The sequence below is a fragment of the Rhinolophus sinicus genome, chromosome X (assembly GCF_036562045.2).
Source record: "Rhinolophus sinicus isolate RSC01 chromosome X, ASM3656204v1, whole genome shotgun sequence".
In the NCBI taxonomy this organism is placed as follows: domain Eukaryota; kingdom Metazoa; phylum Chordata; class Mammalia; order Chiroptera; family Rhinolophidae; genus Rhinolophus; species Rhinolophus sinicus.
Window position 1 is genome coordinate 38,811,639 of NC_133768.1, and position 27,950 is coordinate 38,839,588.

The 27,950-nt window shown below is 40.0% G+C and overlaps 1 protein-coding gene across 1 annotated transcript in view; it reads left to right on the top strand.

The window, feature by feature from the left end:
• Positions 1-10,670: 10,670 nt before the first annotated feature.
• The window catches only part of ZNF157 (zinc finger protein 157), a 72,728-nt gene continuing 55,448 nt past the window's right edge, over positions 10,671-27,950 (top strand). Inside the window, exon 1 of the mRNA XM_074324021.1 lies at positions 10,671-10,822. The gene's annotated coding sequence lies outside the window, so the exon portion shown is untranslated. The remainder of the gene's footprint in view (positions 10,823-27,950) is intronic.

Genomic DNA, 27,950 nt, shown 5'->3' on the forward strand with positions numbered 1-27,950 from the left:
CTTTGCTGCTCTGAGTTTCCATGGTTCCAAGAGCACAGATGAAATAACAGCATAAACTAAATTGTGTAGGTATGTGTTGCTTCTCTCTTTCTCTCTCTTTCTCTCTCTCTCTCTCTCTCTCTCTCTGTCAGTATTCTAGGAAGGATATAATTATGGTGGATGCATTCCCAAATAATAATAAACAATAAAACTGGGAACAATATATATGGCTGACCATCTCTATGGTAACCTCCATTAACTATATGTATGCATATTTTACTAATTTTGGTAATTCATATTTTAAAATATAAATGATTTTATGTTCACCATCATGCATTTGTGACCATCATTTGCTTTTGATGGTAGTGATTATTGACTATTGTTTCTACTCTAGAATCTTAAAAGCTGTGGAGGAGGTGGATGGAGGAGACACAGAGAGAGAGATGACTCATTTTAATCTTTGCTGGAACAAACAAGTGATTACTTCAGAAAAAGATGATGCTAGCTACTATCTACTCCCCCACCAGCCACACACACACACACACACACTCCCAAAAACCTTTCCCACTGGTGTATAAAGTGCCTTTCTGCATTGACTTTGACCTTCAACCACTGCTGTCAGGCTGGGGCTTCTTTTCAAGTGCTATGTAGACTTTAGAGCACTTTGCATTTAAGTGAGTCTGGGGGAATCACTTCAGCAGAGATGCTTGGTTGTCTTATGCATGTGAGGACAGCTCTTTGAGGTCCTCACTTGCTAAAGTCTCATCATGAGGATTTAAGAACTACTACAGACCATCTCCATTGGCTTTATTAGATGAAATGGCTGAACAAACTAACTGTAACACGGCGAACTGGAGGCTTCTCAGGGTCATTACTAAGAGAGCCAGTTATATATTCAGACCATGACATCTTCAAGGCAGATGCAGTTGATAAATCACTTCTCTCTGTGGCCTTCTGACAGTTTTCATTATGGTATTAGAAATGTACCAATATTTCCTGATGAATTTGCCAGCTTCACTGTCATCTCTTTTGTGAGCTGTGAAAATGCATATTAAAAGAAGGATCCACAAGACAAACACCATGATTTCACTTATATGTAGAATCTTAAAAAAAAAAAAAAAAGAACAAATGAAACAGAAACTCATAGACACAGAGAACAAATTGGTGCTCACCAGATGGAAGGGGGTTGGGGGACTAGGTGAAAAAGGGGTAAGGGATTAAGAACTACAAACTGCCAGTTATAAAAATAGTCACGAGGATATAAAGTACAGCACAGGGAATATAGTCAATATTGTAATAATTACGTATGGTGTCAGATCATGAAGGTGATCACTTTGCAAAGGTACATAAATGTCTAATCACTATATTGTACACCTGAAACTAATATAATAATATTGTGTGTCAACTGTGATTGAAAAATAAATTTAGAAAAAAGAAGGGTCCAGAATAAGACAGGAGTCTGTGATCCATGTGGGTCCCAGGAAGCATGATTTTATTTTGTTTTTGTATTGCTATGGACCAGGGCTTAAGTTAACAGTTGAGTGGCCTGAACTGTTGTCACAGAAGGTGGTGTTTCTTAGAGGCTTTCTTTCTTTCTTTTTAAAGATTTTATTGGGAAAGGGGCACAGGGCGTTATTGGGGAACAGTGTGTACTTCCAGGCCTTTTTTCCAAGTCAAGTTGTTGTCTTTTCAGTCTTAGTTGTGGAGGGGCACGTGCCATTCAGCTCCAGATCCAGTTGCCGTTGCTAGTTGCAGGGGGCGCAGCCCACCATCCCTTGAGGGACTCGAGGAATTGAACCGGCAACCTTGTGGTTAAGAGCCCACTGGCCCATGTGGGAATCGAACTGGCAGCCTTTGGAGTTAGAAGCACAGAGCTCCAACCGCCTGAGCCACCGGGCCGGCCGGAGGCTCTTTTCTTATATCATCTGAACAATCATGAAGAAAATGCTAATTAGCTACTCTCCAAAAATATTTTGTTTTAAATGATGCTTTGGGTTTGAATGCCCCAGCACAGATTTCTTCTCATCAAGAAACCCTAGCTGTTTCCATTTTAAATCTCCCATACTTCCCCGAGCAGGGCAACATGTCTTCATCAGTCTCAAAGGCTAGCAGAGCTTTTCCTCCCAGACAACTATGGTCACTGAAGTGTTCAAAAGCAAGGATAACATATTCAAGATTCTTCCTTATGGCTGAGGTTTCCAGCAAATATCTCTGCCATCCATCTGCCTGCTTTTTCTGTTACTCCTGAAATCCTGACACCATGCCCATGGTAAAGCCATACCTGTGGCTATTCAAATGTGTTTTCCTGCCTTTTCTTATTCAGTTTCTGTTTTTCACACTTCTGTTAAACTCAGCTTCGTATTCACGATAATTCTCTTAGTGAGAATCAATAGGAGGTTTTGATTCTCAAGACACACAACCAGATTTTTTTTGTTTGTTCTGACATAATTTTCCCTGTTCTTATGACTGTACTCAGGCCCAGAGAGGTAACATTTTCTTCTTCATTTGTAAAAATTTCTCTTTCCCCCTCAAAGATATTTCACCACTGTTGGTTACTTTAGCAGATAACATGTAACATGTACCATACATTCCTTAGTCCTTGAAAATGATTTTCAGCTGTTGTTCTGCTATATTGTATTCCCAGCCAACTTTTTGGAACTTGCTACTCTTTTAAAGGCCATAGTGATTTAAAAAGACCAAAACTTTCTTTTTGTCACCCAAAAAGCCTTAATGTCTCCAACAAAGGTTGTGAAATAGCCACAAAGTGACACAGAATGGACACCTGCAGCTCAACGAGATTGTACCTTACTTTCTTAGTTGTGAGATAAAGCTTAAATTATATTCATATTTAGTGTTATATTTTTTCATTCAAATTCCTTGAAAAAATAATCCAAGTGTGGTATGAAGTGTAGCATTTTATTATTAATCAGATTAGTGGGCTGCCAGGTCCCAATATTCTCCACTTTACCGAATACAAGAGCTTTCTATAGAATTCTGCTAAACCAAAATAGGTTTTTCCTCTGAGCACTAATGATAAAGTTGTCTAAACATGTGAATTGCAACATTTTTGTTTTCTTCAAGTAAAAAGTTGAAAGATGAGTTGGAGGAATTTGTGAACATACTTGTTGTTTTTTAATGACTACTTTGCCAGATAGAGAGATTGGGTGACTTGGCTGCTCTGAGAGGTGGTGTAACCTATTGGGTGACAGCCCTCTTTTGCTGGGTTTTGAGCAAACAGTCAGTGAATGTTTCTATGTAATGGGTGTTAAAGTACAGTTGTAACATTTTTATAAATTTTAAGGTTAGCTTTTGGAACATTTGGATTTCATAGAACATAGTAACATGGTTTGATTTATAGGATTGATCTACGTTAAACTCTATGGAGTAAATATCCACCACCACCACCACCACCACCCCATTTTTGACACTACAGGGTGATATTTTTAATTGAAAGTTCCCATAATGGCAATGTTACCCATAACAGTGTACAGTTATGTAACGGTGGAAACATGTTCAGAATAAGTCTTTCCTTTTATGTTTACATTGTGTGAACACTATGGACTAAATCAATTTCTGTTGCTATCACCATCTATTTTTCTTTTCATTGATGGTTTTTCCAGTTACTATGCACTTAGTTAGCATAGTGTAATCCACTTGAGCACTGGAGTCAAGAGAACTGGTTTGAGTCCCAGCTTACTATCTAGGTGGTGCTTCAAACACAGCAGGGAGCAAAGGGCCATGGAAGCCAATTCTCTGAAGTTGGTGTGTGATGTGTTAATTTATAGCCTGATTCTCCTGTTGACTTCTCCTCAATTCACTGTGCCCTAAAGATTTTAGCTGTAACTGGAATATTTGGAAGAAAAAAATAAATCCAGAGACTGATACTTTCTTCATAATTTCCAGAGTTTTAATATGACACATATGGCATACATATGACACACACATATAAAACATATGCAAACTTCAGTAATTCATTTACAACTGTCACTACTTTTGCCATATCCATGTACCAAATGAACGTTCTTAATATGTTTAAATTAATGCATATTTCAAACTTTAAATAAAATGGTGCTCAGTCTTAAGTGCAGGGTACACTTACCACTGGTGGCAACGATGGACACAGCAGTAAATGAGAGTGAACCAAGGGCAGGGAGAGGGCACCTTCCCCAGGCTCTTTCAGCCGCTGTGTGTATCACAGGTAGAAGGTCTCAGGTTGGAACTTTGTTCGTCTCTCTTTCTTTTTTTTTTCCCCCCTCTACTTTTTCAAGTTGGAACTTTTGACAATAGAAGAGCGGGTTTCAGGCCCAGAGCCTCCACCAAATTCTACTTTAGCTTAGTAGGGTTTAGCTAAAATTCAGTAACGTTATTTTGTTTTTGTTGTACTGACCCCAGTATATATAGGGGGACAAGCAATAACTTAGACAAAACGTTTTGTGATCACATAAACCTTCTCCTTTAAGAACATAAATTATTGAGGCGGTCAGATGGCTCAGTTGGTTAGAGCACGATGAATCGCTCACCAAGGTCGCCAGCTCAATTCCCACATGGGATGGTGGGCTGCGCCCCCTGCAACTAAAGATTGAAAAGGGCGACTGAACTTGGAGCTGAGCTGCGCCCTCCACAACTAGACTGAAGGACAACGACTTGACTTGGAGCTGATGGGGCCTGGAGAAACACACTGTTCCACAATTAAAATTTTATAAATAAATAAATAAATAAATAAATAAATAAATAAATAGTTACATGAATTTGATTTAAAAAGACATAAGTGAACATGTTAGAAGTTAGCACGTAACTACTACTTTAATTTAATCAAAACACTTCACAATGAGATTGTAGGGATTTTTAATTTTAATTTTAGTTTTTTAGAGAGGACACAGCTCACAGTGGCCCACGCAGGAATCAAAGCGGCAACCTTGGTGTTATTAGCACTGCGTTCTAACCAACTGAGCTAACCAGCCACCTCTGGGATTTTTCAAATAGCCACAGTAGAACTCAGAAAGGAAATAGGAATGTCAGGTAAAAAAGCCAGATCTTTCTAGTATTTTGCTTCTTACTTCAATATTGAGATGTTACATAACTACCTATAATTTGCTATGTAACTACGTATAGTGCAATTATAAGTTTGATTAATATGTATAATCAAAAACTGCAAACAAAATAAGCTTTTGAATCCAAACATACATCTGAATATGCAACAGGTGGGGGTGGGGTGAGAGCCTCAGAACAGACAGTGGGAGTGCCAGGGCAGCCAGGTACAGAAGTCACTCCAAATGCAGGAGCACCAGTGTTCAGGCAAAGGGTGTCCTTTATGTGCCCTGTGAAAAGACTGTGGCTTGCACACCAATCCTTGCACTACAAACACTACCGGTGCTATCGATTCGTGTTGGTGATGTTGCTAGAGCCCTCCATTCAGTCTCATTTGTAAGGTATGCATTTTCCATAAGGGTGAACATTTTCATCTATTTTTGTGCTTTAAGATTTTGTTTAATGTAACACTATGCTTTAACTTTTGAAAGGGGAAAAGAATTGCAAACTAAAGAGTAAGAACATGTTCTGTGTCGTAGTTGTCGGTGTTTGCTCCAGTTCCTATAGCTTGTGTAAGCAGCCCAACTTGAGGTGGAAGAAAGGGACACTGTCAGTCCCAACTGCATGCCAGAGATTTTGGGCAGGCCACCTTCCAGTTTACTGTTGCCATTTGCTGACCTGTAAGACAGGTACACTGATAGGTACCCATTTGATGTTTGCTGTTGTTGATGTAACTAATCTCCAAATATGCTTTTGAACTGTAAAAGGTCTGTGATCTGTGTTTTAAGATTGCACAGATGAACTCATTTCTTTTCATTGGGATTTTTTCTAGAAAATTACAGTTATGGTCTCCTGTCTTCCCTTTTAGAATCTCCTCGGTAACTCTCCATATCCTAGCTCCTGTGGGTTCACAATGGCTAATGCCCTGCAGAGTTCCACACTCCTCACAGGTGGCCACGCATCAGGGCAGTGTGAGCGGACGTGGGCAACTGTAAGATGAGGTGACATTGGGAAGATGCTTCATCAAATGCCAAAAGTGTGAGAATCATACCCTCCCTCACATTTCTGCACATATATGTCACTCACTCAAGCAGTTTTTAAGCAGCAGTGTGGTGGCAGCTGCTAGGCTAGCTTGTCACATGTCCATGGATTCAGCCAGAAAAGAGACCATGAGCCCAAATGCATTCACAATGCATATTACTTACAGAGACAGCACAAGTAAGACCAGCATGGTATCAGCCCTCACGTCCCTAGTCCCACAGGATGACACTGAACAAGAGGGGCCTGATGACAGGCAGCACAGGTGGTAGGTCACTCTGTCACTGAAGAGCCAACTCTCAACTACAGCCAAGCAGTCGTGTAGATTTACACGGGAGCCTGCAGCTGTACCCTGAGTGTGGTCAAGTGGGAAGTCCCAGCCACACCAGAGCTGGGGAGATGGATGAGAAACTGCCTCATGGTGGCTCCTCATCAACCTGCTTGTCTTACCATGTCCCGGGGAAAATCACAGGACCTTCTGCCAAGACTCATGTCAGACTTCAGTCAAGTCTGTGTGGTCTGCATGGAGACGTTCAAGGTCACCATGGTGCCAAGCAGAGCTGTTCTGCTATAACTTCTCTGCCTGACCTGTCATGTATCTATTAGCTAAGAATATTTTTCAGAAGCACAACTACCCCATCGGAACCCTATCAGTACTTGGACCCTGTCGGTACTTGGACCCTGTCAGTACTTGGACCCTGTCAGTACTTGGACCCTGTCAGTACACGGAATTGTACTGATAGGGAGTTAGATGAAGTCCTCTCTTAGGCAAACTTCAGAGAGACAGCTGGCTTGGTTCTTGACCACCACAATAAAGTGAGTATCACAATAAAGCAAGTTGTAATTTTTGGATGATGGAGGGTCTTGCCTTCAATTTGTAAAACAAACAAAAAATGCAACATCTGTGAAGCACAATAAAGTGAAGTAGCATAAGACGAGGTATGTCTGTATTTGTCTTGAGTGACATCACGTGGGAATGACCATGGTTATGACCCCCAGTAGAATGATCAGACCCACCTGGAGGACAGACCACAGCGCGGCTCCTGGTCTGACACCAAGCCAGCTACATATGTCATTAATCCAGGTGCAGCAAGAGGTATTGGCACCTGCACGCGCCCTGCCTTGGCTGGCTGGCACGGAGACTAGGGCAATGGAATTGCCCATCTTCAGTCACACTAGAGAGTTTAGACTGGTTTGTGTGTGGCAGGCAAGTACAGCCCTGGTGTCCGTGTTAGAAGTGGGCCCCCTTAGGGCATGAACTGCAGCAGGACTGGAATCATTTATTACTACAGGAATAAACCAATTTGCATCCGTCATGAGAGACAAACTCTTTGAGTGGAGTTAAGCCGTTCCCACAAAGCAAGCTGAAGTGGTTCTGAAGGGAATACTCAGGCTACCCTCACTAGCCTGGCCCCTGCCGCCACCTGCTCAGCGGGGACTGGATTTTGCTAATAGGTTTGTAGCAACTTCAGCAGGAGCATTTTGTTGACTTGAGGTCTAGGACAAGGTTACCACAGCATTCTGAAGTGACAAGACAGGTTAGGTGTCCTGCAGGCAAGAGGCAAGAGAGCCTAATGGCCCCCCACCCACCTCACTATGTTAAACCCCTGGGTCTATGGTGTTCCTTCCCCACCCACCCAGGTTTCACTCTTCTTCGGTGGCCATGTGATTTTATGTCCAGTCTCCGGAGCACCCATGTCTTCTAATCTCCCCCACATCTATACCACACTGTGTGTCTAGACTAATACAGTGGTTTCTTCTTTGTATATCTTGTGCCTTCCTAGACCATCTCCCACCCCTAGAGGTGTGCACCACTCCACGACCAATTTAGAAATTGTCACCTTATACCTATCATCATTGTCATCAGTCTCCATAACCGCCCAGACCAGCCGCCTAACCAGGCAGGAAGAGAAACACCAGATTAGCGTCTCCTAACTCCCATCTCTTCTCAGCCACTTACCATGTCCAGTCTCTCAGCTTCCTGCAGGTAGGCATGGAAGGAGGAAAGGCAGAGTGAAAGGGCCTCCCTCTGTGGTCAGGGTCTCTTACGGCCAGTGTGGGCCTCTTCCCCTTCCCCCCAACTTCAAAAAGAACATTGTCCTCAAATGTGGAGAATTTCCACATCTACAGCCCATATTGCCTGTTTTAAATGTGTGCCCACTAGGAGCTGAGCCCTGACGGACCACTTACCTTTTTTTTTTTTAGTTTTTTTCTTTCACGAGCCCATTTTATTTTGTAATAGCATTTGCACTTGGAGGTGATATAGTGCAAGAAATGGCCAGCGAATGGCCCCCTGCCTAGTAATTTTTGGTAAAAGGCAGCACCACTTGGTGATGATTAGATGTGTTCAGGGAATTCAAAATGTAGCCCACTCCACTTAGGCGTCCTTGGACACCAAGTTCCCACCAGATGTGCAGATCGGGTAGCAGTGCCATGCCCTGAAGGCACCTACTGTGGTCAGTGCCCACCGACCTCAAGAGGAAGGAAGGGAAAGAGCCTAGAGGGTCTGTTGTCAGGACTGGACAGGTCCAATGCCCTGGGTATGTGTCCTGAAGCTTTCTTTGTCACCTGACTATGTAACTGGCAGTCTCAGTACATTTACCAGGTTTCCTTGGCTTCGTGTGCTGAAATCACTAGACCTTGTTCCGGGGCCCAGCCCTGAATCGCAGCTAGGTTACCGTACCCTGTGCGGTACTGTGTCCAGGTGTCCATGGTCCTTCCCCAGGCAGTGCAGGGCTAACCAGCTTGTTGATTGTTGATGGGCATCCTGAAAAGGTCCTATCCCATAAGCATCAGTCCATATGAGCCACAAACTGGGGTGTGTGGGTCTTGTGCAATCTGCTGCCATAATGCTTGTTCCCATAGAGGCTGATACTTGCTGCCAGACTATTGTCCATGGATCCAGGGCAAGCTCCACAGCCGGCAATTCTGCCCATTGAGCACAGTTCCCCTCTCCATGCAGTGTTTTTTTTTTAACTTTTAATTTTGAAATAATAATAAACTCACACGAAGGTGCCAAAAAGTAATGCAAAGGGATCCCATATATCCTTTACTCAGCTTTTGCATAACTATAGTACAACATCAAAATGAGGAAATTGACACTGGGACAATCTACCAACTTTATTCATTGCCTTTACATGCACGTGTGTGTGTAGTGCTATGCACTTCTACCACATGTGTAGATTCACGTAACAACCACTGCAGTCAAGACACTGAACTATTCGGTGAGCACAAAGAGCCCTGCTATGCCTTCATAGTCGCCTTCCCCCCATCCCTGTCCCCTTGGCAACCACGAATCGGTTCTCCATCTCTGTAATTTGTTATTTCAAGAATGTTACATAATGGGATCTCAAATTGCTTCTGACCTTTCATAAAACAGTTTGTCTTCAAATAAATTTATTTTGTAATAATGCAAAAAAAGAATGTTACATAAATGGAATCATACACTATAAAACCTTTTGAGACTGGCTTTTTTCACACACCATGATTTCTTTGAGACCCAACTAAGTTAGTATTTATCAATAGCTTGTTCCTTTTTATCATCAAGTATACTTCATCATATGGATGTACCACCATCTGTTTAACCATTCATTCACTGAAACATGTCTGGGCTGATTCCAGTTTTTGGCAGTAGAAATGTAATGGCTGTATGCGACCCCTCTGGCTTCACACACAGCCATTACATTTCCACTGCCTCTATTCCTAATGTTGTACTCCACTTCTTGTAAGTATATATGTAATAAATATATATATATATATATATATATATATATATATATATATATATAAATATGTAGTTGACATTCATTATTGTTCAGCTTCAGGTGCACAGTGCAGTGATCAGGCATCTGCACCATCCCTGAGGTGGTCTCCCTAATGAGACAAGTGTCCATCGGATACCCTACAAAATCTTTACAACATATCACATTCCCCAAATTGGCTTTCATATCCCCGTGGCAATCTTGTGGTTACCGATTAGAGCACAATTCTTTATATGTTTTAGATATACATCCTTGGTCGGATACATGTTTTGCAAATGTTTTCTCCCAGTCTGTAGCTTGTCTTTTCATTTTCTTAAGAGTCTCTCCTAGAACAAACATTTTTAGTTTTGACAAAGTCCAATTAGTTAGTCACATTTCCCTATCATGGATTGTGCTTTTGGTGCCATGAAAAGAACTTTTTGTTTAACCTGATGTCCTGCAGATTTTCTCCTGTTTTAAAAGTTTTAAAGTTTTTACATTTTACATTTAAGTCTGTGATCCACTTTGAGTTAATTTCATACAAGGAGTAACATTTAGTCCAGGTTCACTCTTTTTTCCCATTGATGTCCTCTTGTTCCAGCACTATTTCTTGAGTATGTGTAAAGAATAGAATATATGAAGGTCTGTCTGGGGACATTTGGGGATGTAAACTGTTACAGTGACTTGGATACGTGCTTGGCCTTGGGAGGATTGGCTACCCTCCCAAGGACAAAGAAAACAACAGGATGTGGAGCCTGGCCTTCGCCTTAGCGTAACTGGGCCGAGCTCCAACACATCTAATCTCATACCAAGGACTGGCCCCGGCTCCTAGCCAGATCCGGGACCAGGTCCTTGTGTTGCTGACACGTATGCTTGTTGGCTCCTTGCCACTGTTGTTAGTGAAGTCCTTAAAACCCCAGAAGAACAGGGGCAGGCACGGTTGTTCCCCGGGCCGCCTCTGCTGCTGCAAGATATTTCGCTGGTGCTGATGAAGGGCCGGTGCTGCTTCTGCGACTCCAATTGACTGGGCCCTGGTGGTATGATGCACTATCCTCTTGTTCTCTCCTTTTCTACTGTCACTTTCGGTTTGTAATAAACCTCTCAATTTCTACATTCGGCTTGTGGTGGTGTGTCTTGCGTATCGAGCCCCTCTCAAGTAGTCCGTGCACGGCAATTGATATTATTGATTATCGATACAGTAGGCTGACCTTCTTCCATTGAATTATTTTTGCTCCCTTGACAAAATTCAGTTGAGCATATATTTCTGTGTTATGTGTTCTGTTCCATGGGTCTGTGCGTCTATCACTCTGCAAATGCCCCACTCTCTTGATTCCTGTAGCTATATAATAAGATGTAATATGAAGTTGAGTAGTTCCTCCTGCTTGTTTCTTTGTTTTCCAAAATGGTTTTAGCTATTTTAGTCTTTGCTTTTCTATGTTCATTTTAGAAAAAGCTTGTCTATATCTATGAAAAACTTTTGCTAGTATTTTCATAGTAATTGCAGGAGAATTGACTTTTTTTTTTTTTACGAGGTTGACTGTTCCAATCCATAACATGATACAGCTCTCCATTTATTTACAAAAAGAAAAGAAAAATATCATTTCTCTGTCAAATTCATTCTGCCATTGATCCTTTTAATGAGTTTAAAATTTCACTTGTATTTTTCAGTCCTATCATTTCCATTTGGTTTTTTTTTAATATCTTATATTTGGTGACAATTTCTACTTCATTTGTTTCAAGCTGATTTGTAATTTCTTACTGAATCATTTTTATGATAACTACTTTAAAATCCTTGTCAGGTAATTCCAACATCTGATTAATCTTGGTATTGGCTTTTGTTGATTGTTTTTCATTCACATTGTAATTTTGGGGGTTTTCGTATGACACCAGAATTTTATTGTATCCTGGACATTTTCTCTATTATGTTAGGAGGCTCCGGCTTTTATTTAAATCTGTCTTAGCAGTCAGTCATCCTGTTTAGATTTAGTATGCGGGTCCTGATCTTTTTGGGCTGTGGTTCCAATGACAATTTAGTTTTCAGAGACCTTGCAATGTCATTCTTGTCTGCTTTGTTTGCCTGGTGCCAAATGAAGCACCATCTCAGTCTTTGCCAGTGCCAGAGATGTATGTGTTTCCCTGGTCCCGTACTGTGCCTGTGGGTGTGGGATGGGAGACGTGGATTGGGAGATGGGTGCACTTTTTTTCACTTTCCCAGTGCCTCCTGCTCCACCTGTGCTCGTGCTGCCCTCAGGGGAGCAGCTTCCTTCTCTGGGTCTGCATGCTTCATGCAAATTTTAAATAGGTTTTTCTTGGTGGTTGCACTGCTGGAAGTGGCCCATGGTGCCCCATCAGACTTTAACTTAACTTATCTGTGCTTGAATTAGGTCCAGTTATCCTGAAGAACCTTAATGTATCAAGGCAAGTGCCATGTGTGAAACCACAGGGAGACTGTGGCCTAGTGGCAACTTCTTATTGCCACAGGCTCCAGTCTGCATAATTGTCAGTCACTGACACTTGTATTTCTAAAGGCTCACTAGGCCTGACTGGCCTAAGTGGGAGGGCAATCTGTTGGATGTTTTCAAAAAGTACTGCCACCTCCATTAGGTGTTTAATTCAATGATCAGCCAACCATCCCCTTCTTGTGTTATTTTAGTGACACCAAATAGTGGGTTGGGAAAGCCAGGTGGACTCCTGGTTGTCTTATCCCACTGCTACTGTTTTAATTAGAGAATTTCTCCGCTGGAAACATCCCACACAATCAGAAGAAGTATTATGTGTACTTAAAACTGTTATCCCAGTGCTTGTAACAACATCCGTTACAATCATTTGGATGTGTGTCCATCAAGTAAAACATGACACAATTTCAACATATATCAACTGTGGTGAGGCACAGCTGATAACCTGAAAGGGTGTCACATGTCTGATGTCACTCTACTAGGAGCAGGTGCAGCCAATGCCCAGTGTAATGGGGACCCTTTAATCACAAGCCTTTGCCAGAAGTGATAGTCTGGTATGCAGTGATGGTTTCTGTATGAGAAACATAGAGTTCTGTACTTTGTAGGCGGCAGTAGGTTTTGCTCCTTGGCTTCCAGAGGGACTGGATATTGTAAATCCACCCACGTAGGTCCAAAAAAACCCAAAAAAACACTTGGCAATCAGGACTCTGGATTTTGCTGGGGCTGGTCAGACATTAAGAGGTACCCTTTTGCCACCCCAAAATATACCTTTTGGGATATTGATTCTGGTTATTTTTAAGAAATGAAAGACTCAGAAAAATCTTTTCCCCTTGCCCCTAACTGCCTAAAAGGAATTTAGATAGAGGACCTGCTCCAGGAAGGGAGCTATCACTGTAGATAACTATAGTTTAATATGAACCAAAGGTAATGGACAGGGAGGAACCTAGCAAGCCCCATTTGATCAAAGTCCCTCTGTGTCCCATTGTTAAAGGTGGCCCAGCAAACATTTATTTATCAAACATTTGCTTTTCCATCTCCAGGTGAATTGTCTTCCTGCCCTTTGAAGTCCCAAACCCCCCACCCCTTAGTGAAAGATGGCATTTAAGCCTTAACTGCCTGATCTGTCCTCAGATCCCATATTCTTGTGGCACTGCTGTGTGTACTTACATATTAAATTGGGTCATTTCCACTGTTAATCTGTCTCATGTTAATTTGATTATCGGTCCAGCCAGAACTTGAAAAGAATAGAAGGAAAAATTATTTTCCTTCCTCATGACACCATAGTCAGGGCTGCTGAGACTAAGGCTTTTGACTTGCCAACCAACAGGGCATCATGTCTATAGTGAAAGCTTTGGACATCAGAAGGTAGAGGTACTTGCGCTAAATCTTGACTTATCCACTGGTGACAAATTGTGTGGGAGACTGTTCCCCATGAGTGTTCTTTATAGATGGCAGTGCCCTGAAAAGAATAAGAGCATGCACTGCCAGGTCACAGGGGTTCTCCTCATATCCCCTAACTTGGCCTGCATGGTCCCTATGTTTTCTCCAAAAAGGCATTGTGGCTATACTGGCCCCACGTGGGGTGCCAATTTGTCAAGTGGTTAAGCAGTCCCTAAGCAGTAGTGCAGTTCAGTTGGCTTGTCATGTTTCTATAGAGTCAGCTGGTAAGGAAACAATGAACCATAAGGATTTATTATTTACACAGACAGTAAAAGCAAGGTCTGTAGTGTGTCACTCCCCATGTGCCTAGTCCCTACAGGATCATACTGAACCATAGGGGCGGACGACAGAAAACATGTGTGGTGGGTCACTGTCATTGAGAACCCTTCTCTAAACTACAGACAAGCAGTTTTATAAACTTACACAGAAGCCTGCAGCTGTACCCTAAGGGAGGAATCAAAGCAGAAAGTCCCATGCCTCTCTTGAACCAAGGGCGACAAGTGAGAAATGGCTTTGTGGAAGACTCCAACAAGACAGCAAGGCTTCTGGGAGATATGGTGGCCTTGTGACAGCTTCTTATAAGACGCCCATGTTCCAAAGGAGAATTGCAGGGTGTTCTGCCAGGACTCAGGTGATTGGGGTCAAGCCTTGACTACACGACCTATGTGGAGAAAAGCAATGTGGCCAGGGCACCTGTGGGAGGCTTTTGCCTTCAGTTTACATATGAACATGCAGGCCTTGGAGCTTAGAAACTTATTAGCATTTTATAGAAAATGACAGTCCAAACGTGAATGACTAGTGAATACAGAATTTTAAGTGGTACCATTCGCTGTAAGTTTCTTATTAAATCTTGGTTAATGTGGTTCATATAGAAAATATTTTGCTTAAAATATTAGAACACAAAAACAAATGTTTTTCTATTAGTCATATGCCATTATTACAACTTTGGAATTCCCCTAATAAAAATGTAGAAGCAAATAGATCAAATTGGAATATGTATAAGCAAAATAAGGGCTCCACATTGAGCTCCAGTATTATAAAAGGATAAGTGTAAGGTTAAGTCTTTATGCTTTTGGATAGAACAATCTTAAACATTTAAATTTAAAGGTCCTTTGCATTCTGACATTTATCCTTTATATAGTTGCTGCATATTCATAGTCACTTTTTGTGACACCTCAAGTGGTGTAAGTAAAACAGCTTTCTGTTGCTATGTATATATATATAAAGATTTTGTTGGGGAAGGGGAACAGGACTTTATTGGGGAACAGTGTGTATTTCCAGGACTTTTTATTGGGGAACAATAGTGTGTTTTTCCCAGGACTCATCAGCTCCATCCAAGTCAAGTTGTTGTCCTTTCAGTCTTAGCTGTGGAGGGAGCGGCTGAGCTCCAGGTCCAGTTGCTGCTGTTAGTTGCAGGGGGCGGAGCCCACCATCCCTTGTGGGAGTCCAACCGGCAGCCTTGTGGTTGAGAGGACGCACTCCAACCGACTGAGCCATCTGGCCACCTGGGAGCTCAGCGACAGCTCATTGACTTCATTCTAGTTGTGGAGGGCACAGCTCACTGGCCCACGTGGGAATCAAACTGGCAGCCTTGTTGCCCAGAGCTTGCACTCTAACCAACTGAGCCACCCCTCCGCCCCCAGAGACGTATATTTAAATCAATATTACTATCCAAACATTTAAATTTCTTTTAACACATGGTTACCTGCTTACTTCTATATTCTTCTATGGCAGAGTAAATTCAGACTCTTCTCAGGTTTAAATTAAATTTGTTTAAAAAAAACTGTGTTGCTGGTAACATTTTCATAAAGTGAAATTTTCTTATGATGACACATTAGAAAGCAGAGGGAAGGTAAAAGCTATGGAAGTAAGTAGGAAGAATGAGAAAAGAAAAGACAGGTAAAAGGGAAGACGAAAGAGGTTTCATTTCTTTGTGTTTTGGGGAGGAATATACCAATTTTTTAGACTTTGCTATTTCTGAAAAACGTTAGGATAACTAATCTTTAAGAATCTTTTTTTTTTGGGGGGATGGGGGTGGTAGATGAGGGTAAAGGGGATCAAATATATGGTGATGGAAGGAGAACTGACTCTGGGTAGTGAACACAAAATGTGATTTTTCTTTTTTATTTATTTTTAAATTTTATTTTTATTTTTTAAATTTATTGGGGTGACAATTGTTAGTAAAATTACATAGATTTCAGGTGTACAATTCTGTATTACATCATCTATAAATCCCATTGTGTGTTCACCACCCAGAGTCAATTCTCCTTCCATCACCATATATTTGATCCCCCTTACCCTCATCTCCCACCCCCCACCCCCCTTACCCTCTGGTACAAAATGTGATTTATAGATGATGTAATACAGAATTGTACACCTGAAATCTATGTAACTTTACTAACAATTATCACCCCAATAAACTTTATTTAAAAAAAAAGAATCTTTTTTTTCATACATGATTATTTAATTCTAGTGCCTCTATCTTGGTAATGACTACGTTGAAACTATTCTGCAGCTATCTTTCTATTTGGCTTAAGTTTAAAAGCACAAAGCAAAGACTTTAGAGACTAAAATAGACTCCTACAATAAAAATATTTTAAAACGCTGAGCCATCTCTTGGCTGGTATTAGATTATATTATTATAATGCTAACTGACATTCATCAGGCCCTGAAAAACTGAGATACCCTGTGAAGCAAAAAAGACATCAAACTGTTTTGCTGTGATCTTAACCTTAATCATCTTTTACTTTTGGAACATGAATAACCCCTGTCCTCTTAACACAGCAATTCCAGATGAACTAGAATATTTATTCAAAACCACGCATTCCTTGCAGACTCTTTAAATGTGGCGACTGCACTGTGGGAGGAGGGCTTCATGGTGGCTTCACTGGGAGGCCAACCAGGGGTCAAGTGTCAGTGCTCTCTCTCCCTCGCTCTTACCAAGGTGAGGAGCTTTGGGTGACTTATTCCCCATACCTTTGTTTTCCAAGCTCTGAAAAAAGAATAACGACACCCATCTTTCAAGGCTGTGGAGGCTTGGAGGTAGCACCACCAACAGCTGTGTTTCAGGTGGTTCTTTCTTTTCCTCTTACTTTCTTTCTTTCTTTCTTTCTTTCTTTCTTTCTTTCTTTCTTTCTTTCTTTCTTTCTTTCTTTCTTCCTTATTATTAGTTTCAGGTGTACAAAGAAATGTACTAGTTAGACATTTACACCCCTCACAAAGTGATAACCCCCAAATCGACTACCCCTCTGACATCGTATATAGCTGTTACAATACCATTGACTCTATTCCCTATGCTGTACTTTACATCCCATGAATACGCAGGGGGTGCCAAAAAACGTATACACATTTTAAGAAAGGAAGCTGTATTTAAATTGTAATGCTCAATATATACCGATAACAAAAGATGAATACAAGTCACGTTTGACTTCTGCAACTACAAGAGGTGCTCAAAGTGGTTACCATCAGCGTCCAGACACTTCTGATTATGGCAAACTACTGCTTGGACAACGTTGACCAAAGTGTCCACTTGTATACATTTTTTGGCACCCCCAGTATATATTACTCTGTAAGCTAAAAACTGAAAATACATCTTATTGCCAGTTACTATAAAACATTCACAAGTATTGCCAAGGAACACCTAAATATTTTTTTAAGTATAAAAAATGTACAGAAAATATTAACTAATTATAATGTAATAAAATAAGGAACGAATAACTAAAGTGCTCTGAGAAATAAAACAACTCTCTCTTAAAGAACCTTAAGCTCAAAGAGATAATTCTAACCAAAACTGCAGAATATCTAAAAAATAGAAATACAGAATATCTAGGGGAAAAAAGAAAACGATAGTTCCTCCTTCCTTTTCCTCTTCCCTTGAATAATTCAGTACAAGGGACATTAGATGGGGCTTAGCAGGCTAGGTGTGCCTGTGCAGGGTGGGGGTGGGGTGGAATGTGGGGTGGGGGTGGAGGATGCGGGGAGGCACAGGATGTCAGAGCCTGAGGAGGCGGAGGTGGGGGATGGGGAAGTATCCACCTTAGAAAGTGCTTGTTGCCAGTTTGAGGTATCAGAGCTGAGAGGAGGAGCCTGCCAGCACTGAGTGTGGTGCTTAACCAAGGTCAGGTGGGGGAGAGCAGTGTACCAGGAGATTGGTTACCTTCCATAGCAACTATATTAAAGATATTGGGAACCAGGTCCCTGACTATGAGAGAAGGCAGTTACAAATAGGTACAGGAAGGAAACGAAAATAAACCCTGTGGTGCTGGTATACAATCCGAGGTATCACAGTGAGCTCATGGAAGGGGAAAGAATACTTCCCAATGCATTTTATGAAGCCAGTATTACCCTGATAGCAAAACTAGACAGAGACATTACAATAAAAGAAAAGCAAAGACCAGTATCTCTCATGAACTAAGACACAAAAATCCTTAACAGACTATTAGCAAATTGAATCAAGCAATGTAGAAAAGGAATTATATGCCACGAGCCAGTGAGATTTATTCCAGATATACAAGGGTGGCTCAGTATTCAAAAATCTGTCAACATAATCCACCATATCAAAAGGCTAAAGAAGAAAAGTAGCAATTAATATCAAAAAACCATTTGGCAAAATCTAATACCCTTTATGACAAAAGCTATCAGCAAACTAGGAATAGAAGGGAACTTTCTGATCTCAATAAAAATAAAAGCCCTACAGCTGACATATTTAATGGTGAAAGACTAAATGATTTCCTCCTAAAATTGAGAACAAAGTAAGGATGTCTGCTTTCATCACTCTAATTCAGCATATCATTGGAAGTTCTTGCCAGCACATACCGAAATGCAGAATAAATTCAAGCTGTTAAAGATGGAAAACATGAGGGGTGGTTAGAGCACGGTGGTGCTCTTAACAACAAGCTTGTTGGTTAGAGCTCAGTTGGTTAGAGTGCGGTGCTCTTAACAACAAGGTTGCTGGTTCAATCCCCACGTGAGCCACTGTGAGCTGCGCCCTCCACAACTAGATTGAAACAACTACTTGACTTGGAGCTGATGGGTCCTGGAGAAACACCCTTAAAAATAAAATTTTTAAAAAAGTTTAAAAAAAAGATGGAAAACATGAAGAAAACTAAATGTCAAACCTTAAAAGGAAATTTACAATGATAGTTATATAAATTTGGGGACAGGGCTCTTGCCACGCTATTCTCTATAAAGGAAAAGACAGCCAGATTTCAACTAGAAATACTTTATAACATAATATGGCAAAAGAAGCCAAAGAAATAATAAAACTTTATCAGTGACCTAAACATCCAATCATTCATCCCACAGATAGCCCATCACTCACCTACTCATCTGTCATCACTCACCCCACAGACTCTCCATTCCTGAACCCACAGAGCTTCATAACTTGGCCTCCTGAACCCTAGCCACCATCACTAATGGAAGTTGCCATTCTTGATAAAAGCCAGTGTCTTGGTGAGTTGCTGTAACTTAGATCCCTTCTGCTTTTTATCTGTCCTCTTTTTCCTGCCTATTTGCCGTGGGACAGGCATCCTCATTAGCAGCTGTGAAGTCACAGCTTGCCCATGGCCACCAGACAGCAAGTCGAAAGGGCACGTCCTGTGCTCATGGCAGAGGAGCTGGCCCCTCTCTGGTGGCTGGTCTTTGTGTCCTAGGATGGGGAGGCAAGACAGGGGTCAGTTTTTAGGGGTTTTGGAACTGCAGCTCAGAGTGTAAATTTGGAGAAATCTCTCTTCTTGCTTATGTAGTTAAATATAGATGTAAAAACATAAAACTAGGGGAAACTGAAGAGCAGAATAAACAAACAAACAAAACAGAAATAGGCTCACAGATACAGAGAACAAACTGATGGTTGCTAGATGGCAGGGGGTTGGGCAGTAGGTGAGAAAGGTGAAGGGATTAGAAAGTACAAATTGGTATTTACAAAATAGTCACGGGGATGTGAAATACAGTGTGGGGAGTATAGTCAATAATGTAAAAAGTACGTAGAGTGTCAAATGGGTACTAGATGTATCAGGGGGATCACTCCATAAATTATATAAATGCCTAGCCACTGCACTGTACACCTGAAACCAATATAAAATAATACTGAGTGTCAACTGTAATTTTAAGAAATATATGGTCACAGAATTTAAAGTACAGCATAGGGAATATAGTCAATGGTATTATAATAGCTATGTACGGTGTCAGAGGGGTAGTAGACTTGCTGGGGTTATCACTTTGTGAGGGGTGTAAATGTCTAATCACTATGTTGTTTTGTACACCTGAAACTAGTAATAATAATAATAATAATAATAATAAAGTGGGGACACAATGAGGTAGGAAGGAGCTCTCCAAGGTGATGAAATCCTCTGTCTCTTGATCATGGTGGTGATTACACGGGTAAACTTCTGTCAAAATACACCTACTAATCACCAAAATGGATGCATGCTATCCTATGGAAACTATCTCTCAATTCAAGTAATTTTTCCAAAGTAATAGATGCTATAAATCCAAAAGCAAAAAACATAAAACTACATAGATTAAGTTAATCATATAGGTATAAAGATGTTATATCTATGTGATTTATGTGGGGTTTAAATAGTTTTCATGAAAAATTGTTGAAACTTGTGATGGTTACATGCCAGACCATTATACTTCTTATTACCCTCTGTCAGTGTGTTTAAATTTCGATAATAAAAACTTTTAAAAGGTCATTTTGAGAACTGTAATAATGATAAACATGCCTCTTCTCGCTTTTTTTTTTAAATTCAAGTTTATTGGGGTGACAATTGTTAGTAAAGTTACATAGATTTCAGGTGTACAATTCTGTATTACATCATCTATAAATCCCATTGTGTGTTCACCACCCAGCGTCAGTTCTCTTTCCATCACCATATATTTGATCGATTTGTAAAATTTACTTTTTTATGTGTATTTTTTTTCCTTTACCTCTTTACTTTTACTCCATCTCCATGAACACTCCTTAAAGCATTGTGTCCACTGTTTGGAGCTGTATAGAAGTGTATGTATCTCTATCAGTTCATATTTGTACATAAAGCAAATCAGCCACTACACTTCACCATTATGCAAGTAAGTCATTTTATGATCACTGTCTTCATCTTAAGATTTAGAAAGATGCCCATATATCTATATCTATACATATCTATCTATCTATATAATCTTATTCTATATATTTATATAGTCTATATAAGATATACATATAAAAGATATGTCTATCTTGTTCTGTATATTTTGATATATGCATATTCATATGTATTTTATTTATAACAAATATTTATGTTACACACACATATATAATTATAAATATAATCTTGGTAGACAACACTAACTTTACAATAGACTGTGTGGTACCTATGACCCACATGTAGGAACCATGACAACAACTGGCAGTACGGAGACCCATTGTGATCACTGTGAAGACTGGCCAATGGCCCAGAGGATCTCGGCATCACTCCTGGATAGTCGGTCCTAGGAATGGTCGTGGATTTCGATAACCACCTAAATGACATTTGGAATGATGGATAAATCCAGAGGTCAATAAAGCTATTCTGCACCTGTGTGAGGGAGGGATTTCAGTGACTGGTCTCTGGGCATTTCCACTACACTGAAGAAGAAAAGCTATTTTTAAATATAAATAAATATCTCATAGCCTGCGTGGCAAGCTGACAGTTCTCAGAAGTGGCTCGTGCCTTGAAAGAGGGCAGAATGTCCCATCAGTTCTCTTTTTGATTCAAAATCTCTAGAGGAGGTACAGATTATCCAGTCTGAACTTCTCAGAGAAGTCCTGCCCAGTTGCATTTTGCTATGATCCTCCAAATCAAACTTATGTCTGCTTCTTCAAGATTGTTCCTATTAAATAGTTTTAACTAACCTTTTTTTTTTAAATTAAAGTTTATTAGGGTGACAATTGTTAGTAAAGTTACATAGATTTCAGGTGTACATTTCTGTAATACATCATCTATATATCACATTGTGTGTTCACCGCCCAGAGTCAGTTCTCCTTCCATCACCATATATTTGATCCCCCTTACTCTCATCTCCCACCCCCCACCCCCCTTACCTCTTCTACCAGCCCCCCTCCTCCCTTACCCTCTGGTAACCACTAAACTATTGTTTGTGTCTATGAGTTTTTGCTTCTCATTTGTATCTCTTGTTCTTTTGTTATTTTTGGTTTATATACCACATATCAGTGAAATTATATGGTTCTCTGCTTTTTCTGTCTGACTTATTTCGCTTAGCATTATAATCCCAAGATCCATCTATGTTGTCACAAATGGTCCTATTTCATCTTTTCTTACCACTAAATAGTATTCCATTGTGCATATATACCACATCTTCTTTATCCATTCATCTACTGAATGACACTTTGGTTGTTTCCATGTCTTGGCCACCGTAAATAAAGCTACAATGAACATTGGAGCACATGTGTCTTTATGGATAAATGTTTTCAATTTTTTTTGGGTAGATACCCAGAAGAGGGATTGCTGGGTCAAATGGTAATTCTATTCTTAATATTTTGAAGAACCTCCACACTGCCTTCCATAGTGGCTGCACCAGTCTGCATTCCCACCAACAGTGTATGAGGGTTCCTTTTTCTCCACAGCCTCTCCAACACTTGTTACTATTTGTCTTGTTGATGATAACCATTCTGACTGAGGTGAGGTGATATCTCATTGTGGTTTTTATTTGCATTTTTTTGATGATTACCAATGTTGAGCATTTTTGTCATATGTCTATTGGCCATCTGTATGTGTCCTCTTTGGAGAAATGTCTCTTCAGGTTGTCTGCCCATTTTTTTTTTTTATTTAATTAAATTTATTGGGGTGACAATTGTTAGTAAAATTACATAGATTTCAGGTGTACAATTCTGTATTACATCATCTATAAATCCCATTGTGTGTTCACCACCCAGAGTCAGTTCTCTTTCCATCACCATATATTCGATCCCCCTTACCCTCATCTCCCACACCCACCCCCCGCCCCCCTTACCCTCTGGCAACCACTAAACTATTGTCTGTGTCTATGAGTTTCTGTTTCTCATTTGTTTGTCTTGTTCTTTTGTTGTTCTTGGTTTATATACCACATATCAGTGAAATCACATGGTTCTCTGCTTTTTCTGTCTGACTTGTTTCGCTCAGCATTACTCTCTCAAGATCCATCCATGTTGTCACAAATGTTCCTATATCATCTTTTCTTACTGCCGAATAGTATTCCATTGTGTATATATACCACAACTTCTTTATCCATTCATCTATCGAAGGACATTTTGGTTGTTTCCATGTCTTGGCCACCGTAAACAAAGCTGCAATGAACATTGGAGCACACGTGTCTTTATCTCTAAATGTTTTCAGATTTTTTGGGTAGATACCCAGAAGAGGGATTGCTGGGTCATATGTCTGCCCATTTTTTAATTGGATCCTTTGGTTGTTTTTTTGTTGTTGTTGAGTTGCATGAGTTCCTTATATGTTTTGGATATTAACCCCTTATCGGAGGTGTTGTTTGCAAAAATCTTCTCCCATTCGGTAGGTTGCCTTTTATTTTGTTGATGGTTTCATTTGCTGTGCAGAAGCTTTTAAGTTTCATATAGTCCCATTCATTTATTTTACCCTTTACTTCCCTTGCTTTTGGGGTCAAATTCATAAAATCCTCTTTGAACCCAAGGTCCATAAGTTTACTACCTATGTTTTCTTCTATGCAGTTTATTGTTTCAGATTTTATGTTTAGGTCTTTGATCCATTTTGAGTTAATTTTGGTACATGGTGACAGACAGCAGTATAGTTTCATTCTTTTGCAAGTGGCTTTCCAATTCTCCCAGCACCATTTATTGAAGAGGCTGTCTTTTCTCCATTGTATGTTTTGGCTACCTTGTCACAAATTATCTGTCTGTATTTATGTGGGTTTATTTCTGGGTTCTCAATTCTATTCCATTGGTCTGTGTGTGTGTTTTTCTGCCAACACCATACTGTTTTGATTATTGTAGCCCTGTAGTACAAGCTAAAGTCAGGGAGTGTGATACCTCTAGCATTGTTCTTTTTTCATAGGATTACTTTGGCCATTCGGGGTCTTTTGTGATTCCATACAAATCTGATGATTTTTTTGTTCCAGTTCTTCAAAAAATGCCATTGGGATTTTGATGGGAATTGCATTAAATCTGTATATTGCTTTGAGTAATGTGGCCATTTTAACTATGTTGATTCTTCCAATCCAGGAAAATGGAATGTCTTTCCATTTCTTTGTGTCTTCTTCAATTTCTTTTAAAAATGTCTTATGTTTTTCAGTATATAGGTCTGTCACATCCTTGGTTAAGTTTATTCCTAGGTATTTTATTCTTTTTGTTGTAATTGCAAAAGGAATTGTTTTTTTGTAATTTCTTTTTCTGAGGTTTCATTGTTAGTATATAGGAAGGCAATGGACTTTTGTACGTTGATTTTGTAGCCGGCAACTTTACTGTATTTGTTGATTGATTCTAATAGCTTTTTGGTGGAGTCCTTAGGGTTTTCTATATATAGCATTATGTCATCTGCAAAAAGTGACAATTTAACGTCTGTAGTTTTTTTGTGTGTGTGTGTGTTGTCCTTACCTGGTTTTGGTATCAGGATAATGTTGGCTTCATAAAATGATTTAAGGAGTACTGTCTTCTTCAATTTTTTGGAAGAGTTTGAGCAGGATTGGTATTAGATCCTCTTTGAAGGTTTGGTAGAATTCACTAGTGAAGCCATCTGGTCCCGGAATTTTGCTTTTCGGAAGGTTTTGGATGACTGATTCAATTTCCTTCCTGGTGATTGGTTTGTTTAGATTTTCCAGTTCTTCATGGTTCAGCCTAGGAACGCTATATGTTTCTAAGAACTTGTCCATTTCTTCTTGGTTACTGAATTTGGTGGCATATAGTCCTTCATAGTATTCTTCGATGATCCTTTGTATTTCTGTGGCATCCGTGATAACTTCCCCTCTTTCATTTCTGATTTTGTTTACTTGTGTTTTTTCTCTTTTTATCTTAGTGAGTCTAGCCAAGGGTTTGTCGATTTTATTAATCTTTCTCAATGAACCAGCTCTTTGTTGCATTAAATTTTTCTATCGTCTTTTTGTTCTCTGTTTCATTTAGTTCTGCTCTGATTTTTATTATTTCCTTTCTTCTGTTGACCTTGGGTTTCATTTTATGTTCTTTTTCTAGTTCTTTAAGGTGTAATATGAGGTTATTTATCTGGGATTTTTCTTGTTTCTTGAGATAGGCCTATAGTGATATAAATTTCCCTCTTAAAATTGCTTTCGCTGCATCCCAAAAATTGTGGTAGGATGTATTTTAATTTGCATTTGTTTCTATGTATCTTTTGATCTCTCCTCTTTTCTTTTTTAAATTTTATTGGAGAAGGGGAACAGGACTTTATTGGGGAACAGTGTGTACTTCCAGGCCTTTTTTTCAAGTCAAGTTGTTGTCCTTTCAATCTTAGTTGTGGAGGGTGCTGTTCAGCTTCAAGTTGTTGTCCTTTCAGTCTTAGTTGTGGAGGGCTCAGCTCAGCTCCAGTTGCCATTGCTATTTGCAGGGGGTGTTGCCCACCATCCCTTGCAGGAGTCGAACCGGCAACCTTGTGGTTGAGAGGACTCACCCCTACCAACTGAGCCATCCTGGAGCTCAGCGGCAGCTCAGCTCAAGGTGCCGTGTTCAATCTTAGTTGCAGGGCACGGAGCCTACCATCCCTTGTGGGAGTTGAACTAGCAACCTTGTGGTTGAGAGCCCACTGGCCCATGTGGGAATCGAACCGGCAGCCTTCGGAGTTAGGAGCACGGAGCTCCAACCGCCTGAGCCACGGGGCCAGCGCCACTCCTCTTATTTCTTCTTTGACCCAGTCATTCTTTGAAAGTAGGTTCTTTAATCTCCACATATTTGTGGTTTTTCGTGCTTTCTTTTTGCAGTTGATATCCAATTTTAAAGCCTAGTGATCAGAGAATATGTTTAGTATGATTTCAATCTTCTTAAATTTGCTGAGGCTAGTTTTATGTCCCAATATATGGTCTATCCTTGAGAATGTTCCATGTACACTGGAAAAGAATGTATAGTCTGATGTTCTAGGATGAAGTGCTCTATATATGTCACTTATGTCCATTTCATCTAATGTGTCAAATAGGGCTGATATTTCTTCACTTATTTTCTGTTTGGATGATCTATCCATAGCTGTCAATGATGTATTTAGGTCCCCTAGTATAATTGTGTTTTGGTCAATTTCTCCCTTTAGTTCTGTTAGTAGTTGCTTGGTATATTTCGGTGCTCCCTGATTGGGGGCATAAATATTGATGACTGTTATGTCTTCTTGTTGTATAGTCCCCTTTATCATTATGAAATATCCATCTTTGTCTCTTGTTACCTTTTTGATACTGAAGTCTGTTTCATCTTATATCATTATGGTGACACCTGATTTTCTCTGGGTACCATTTGCTTGGAGTGTCAATTTCCATCCTTTCACTTTGAGACTATATTTGTCATTGTAGCTGAGATGTGTCTCTTGGAGACAGCATATGGTTGGGTTTAGTTTTTTAATCCAATCTCTTACTCTATGCATTTTTATTGGTGAGTTCAGTCCATTTATATTTAGGATGATTATTGATATATAAGGATTTCTTGTCATTCTATCTCTGGTTTTCTGGTAGGATGATGTCTCCATTGTTTCTTTGCCTTTTTGTTGCTGTCTATTATTTCAGTGTCTTGGCATTATATGATTTTCCCCTCTGTTTCTTCTTTTATTATGATATATATTTCAGTTCTAGATTTTTTTTTGAGTGGTTACCATTAAGTTTATGTAAAAGAAAGTTTCATATTTAAAGTGTTCCATTTTCTTCAGCACGCTTACTTTCTCCATTCCCTTATGCCAGTTCAGACCTTTACTCTCCCCTCTTTTATGTCTTTGTTGCCACAAATTATCCTTATTTATGCTGTTTGAATAGCCTCCTTCAGTATTTCTTGTAGTACAGGTCATGTGTTAGAAAATTCCCTCTGTTTCTGTATGTCTGGAAAGGTCTTTATTCCTCCTTCATATCTAAAGGATATCTTTGCTGGATAAATTATTCTTGGCTCATCATTTCTCTCTTTCAATAGTTTGAATATTTGGTTCCACTCCCTCCTGGCTTGTAGAGTTTCTGCTGAAAATTCCGATGATAACCTAATGGGCTTTCCTTTGTAGGTTACCGTCTTTTTTCCCCTGGCTGCTTTGAGGATTTTCTTTATCATTAATTTTTGACAGCTTCTATACAATGTTCCTTGGGGAAGGCCTGTTGGAGTTGAGGTAATTAGGCGTTCTATTTGCTTCTTGGATTTGAGGATCCAGTTCTTTCCACTAGTTTGGGAAGTTTTTGTCGACTATTTGGTTGAATATACTCTCTGTTCCCTTCTCCCTTTCTTCTTCTTCTGGTATGCCCATTATTCTTATATTGCTCTTTCTGATGGAGTCAGAAAGTTCTTGTAGAGTTTTTTCATTTCTTTTAACTCTCAAGTCTCTCTCTTCTTCCATCTGTGTAATTTCCAGATTTCTATCTTTGATGTCACTGATTCTTTCCTCCATCGGGTCAGCTCTACTACCAAAGTTGGCTATTTCATTCTTCATTTCTTTTATTGAGTTCTTAATTTCCAGAAATTCTATTTGGTTCTATTTTAAAATTTCAATCTCTTTGGTAAAATGTTCATTTTGTTTTCTGATTGCGTTTCAGAGTTCATTAAACTGCCTGTCTGTGTTTTCTTGCATCTCATTGAGTTTTTTCAGAACTGCAATTTTGAATTTGCTGTCATTTAAATCACATATTTCCATGTCTTTTATTTCGTTTTCTGGAGACTTTTCATTTTCTTTCTGAGCTGCCTTGTTACCTTGGTTATTCATGGCAATTATTAAATTATTATTTCTCTTCCTAGGCATCTACAGGAGTGGGTCCTGCAACAGCTTGATAGGAAGAGGTGTTTCCTTTGCTTTCCAGTACGTGTTGGTGGAATGCTTTATTTTCTTTCCAGCTGCAGCCTTTAATTCTCTCTCATGTTGTAGTGTTATATTTTCTCTGCACTGTTCTGGCTTCTCACACAATAGGGAGATTCCTTGGCAGGCGGGCTTCTCCTCTGTGAGTAGGTTGCCTGGGTCTCAGGGCTCAGCCTCCATTGGGGGATGTGGAGAGCTTCTGAAATTCCGAAGCTCTTCCTGTACCAGATTCAGGGCCTGTGTGTTTCAGTGGCTCTGTTTACCCCTGCAGGGATCTGCCCAGATAGGTGGGGCCAGGGGCGGGGTTAGGTTGTGAA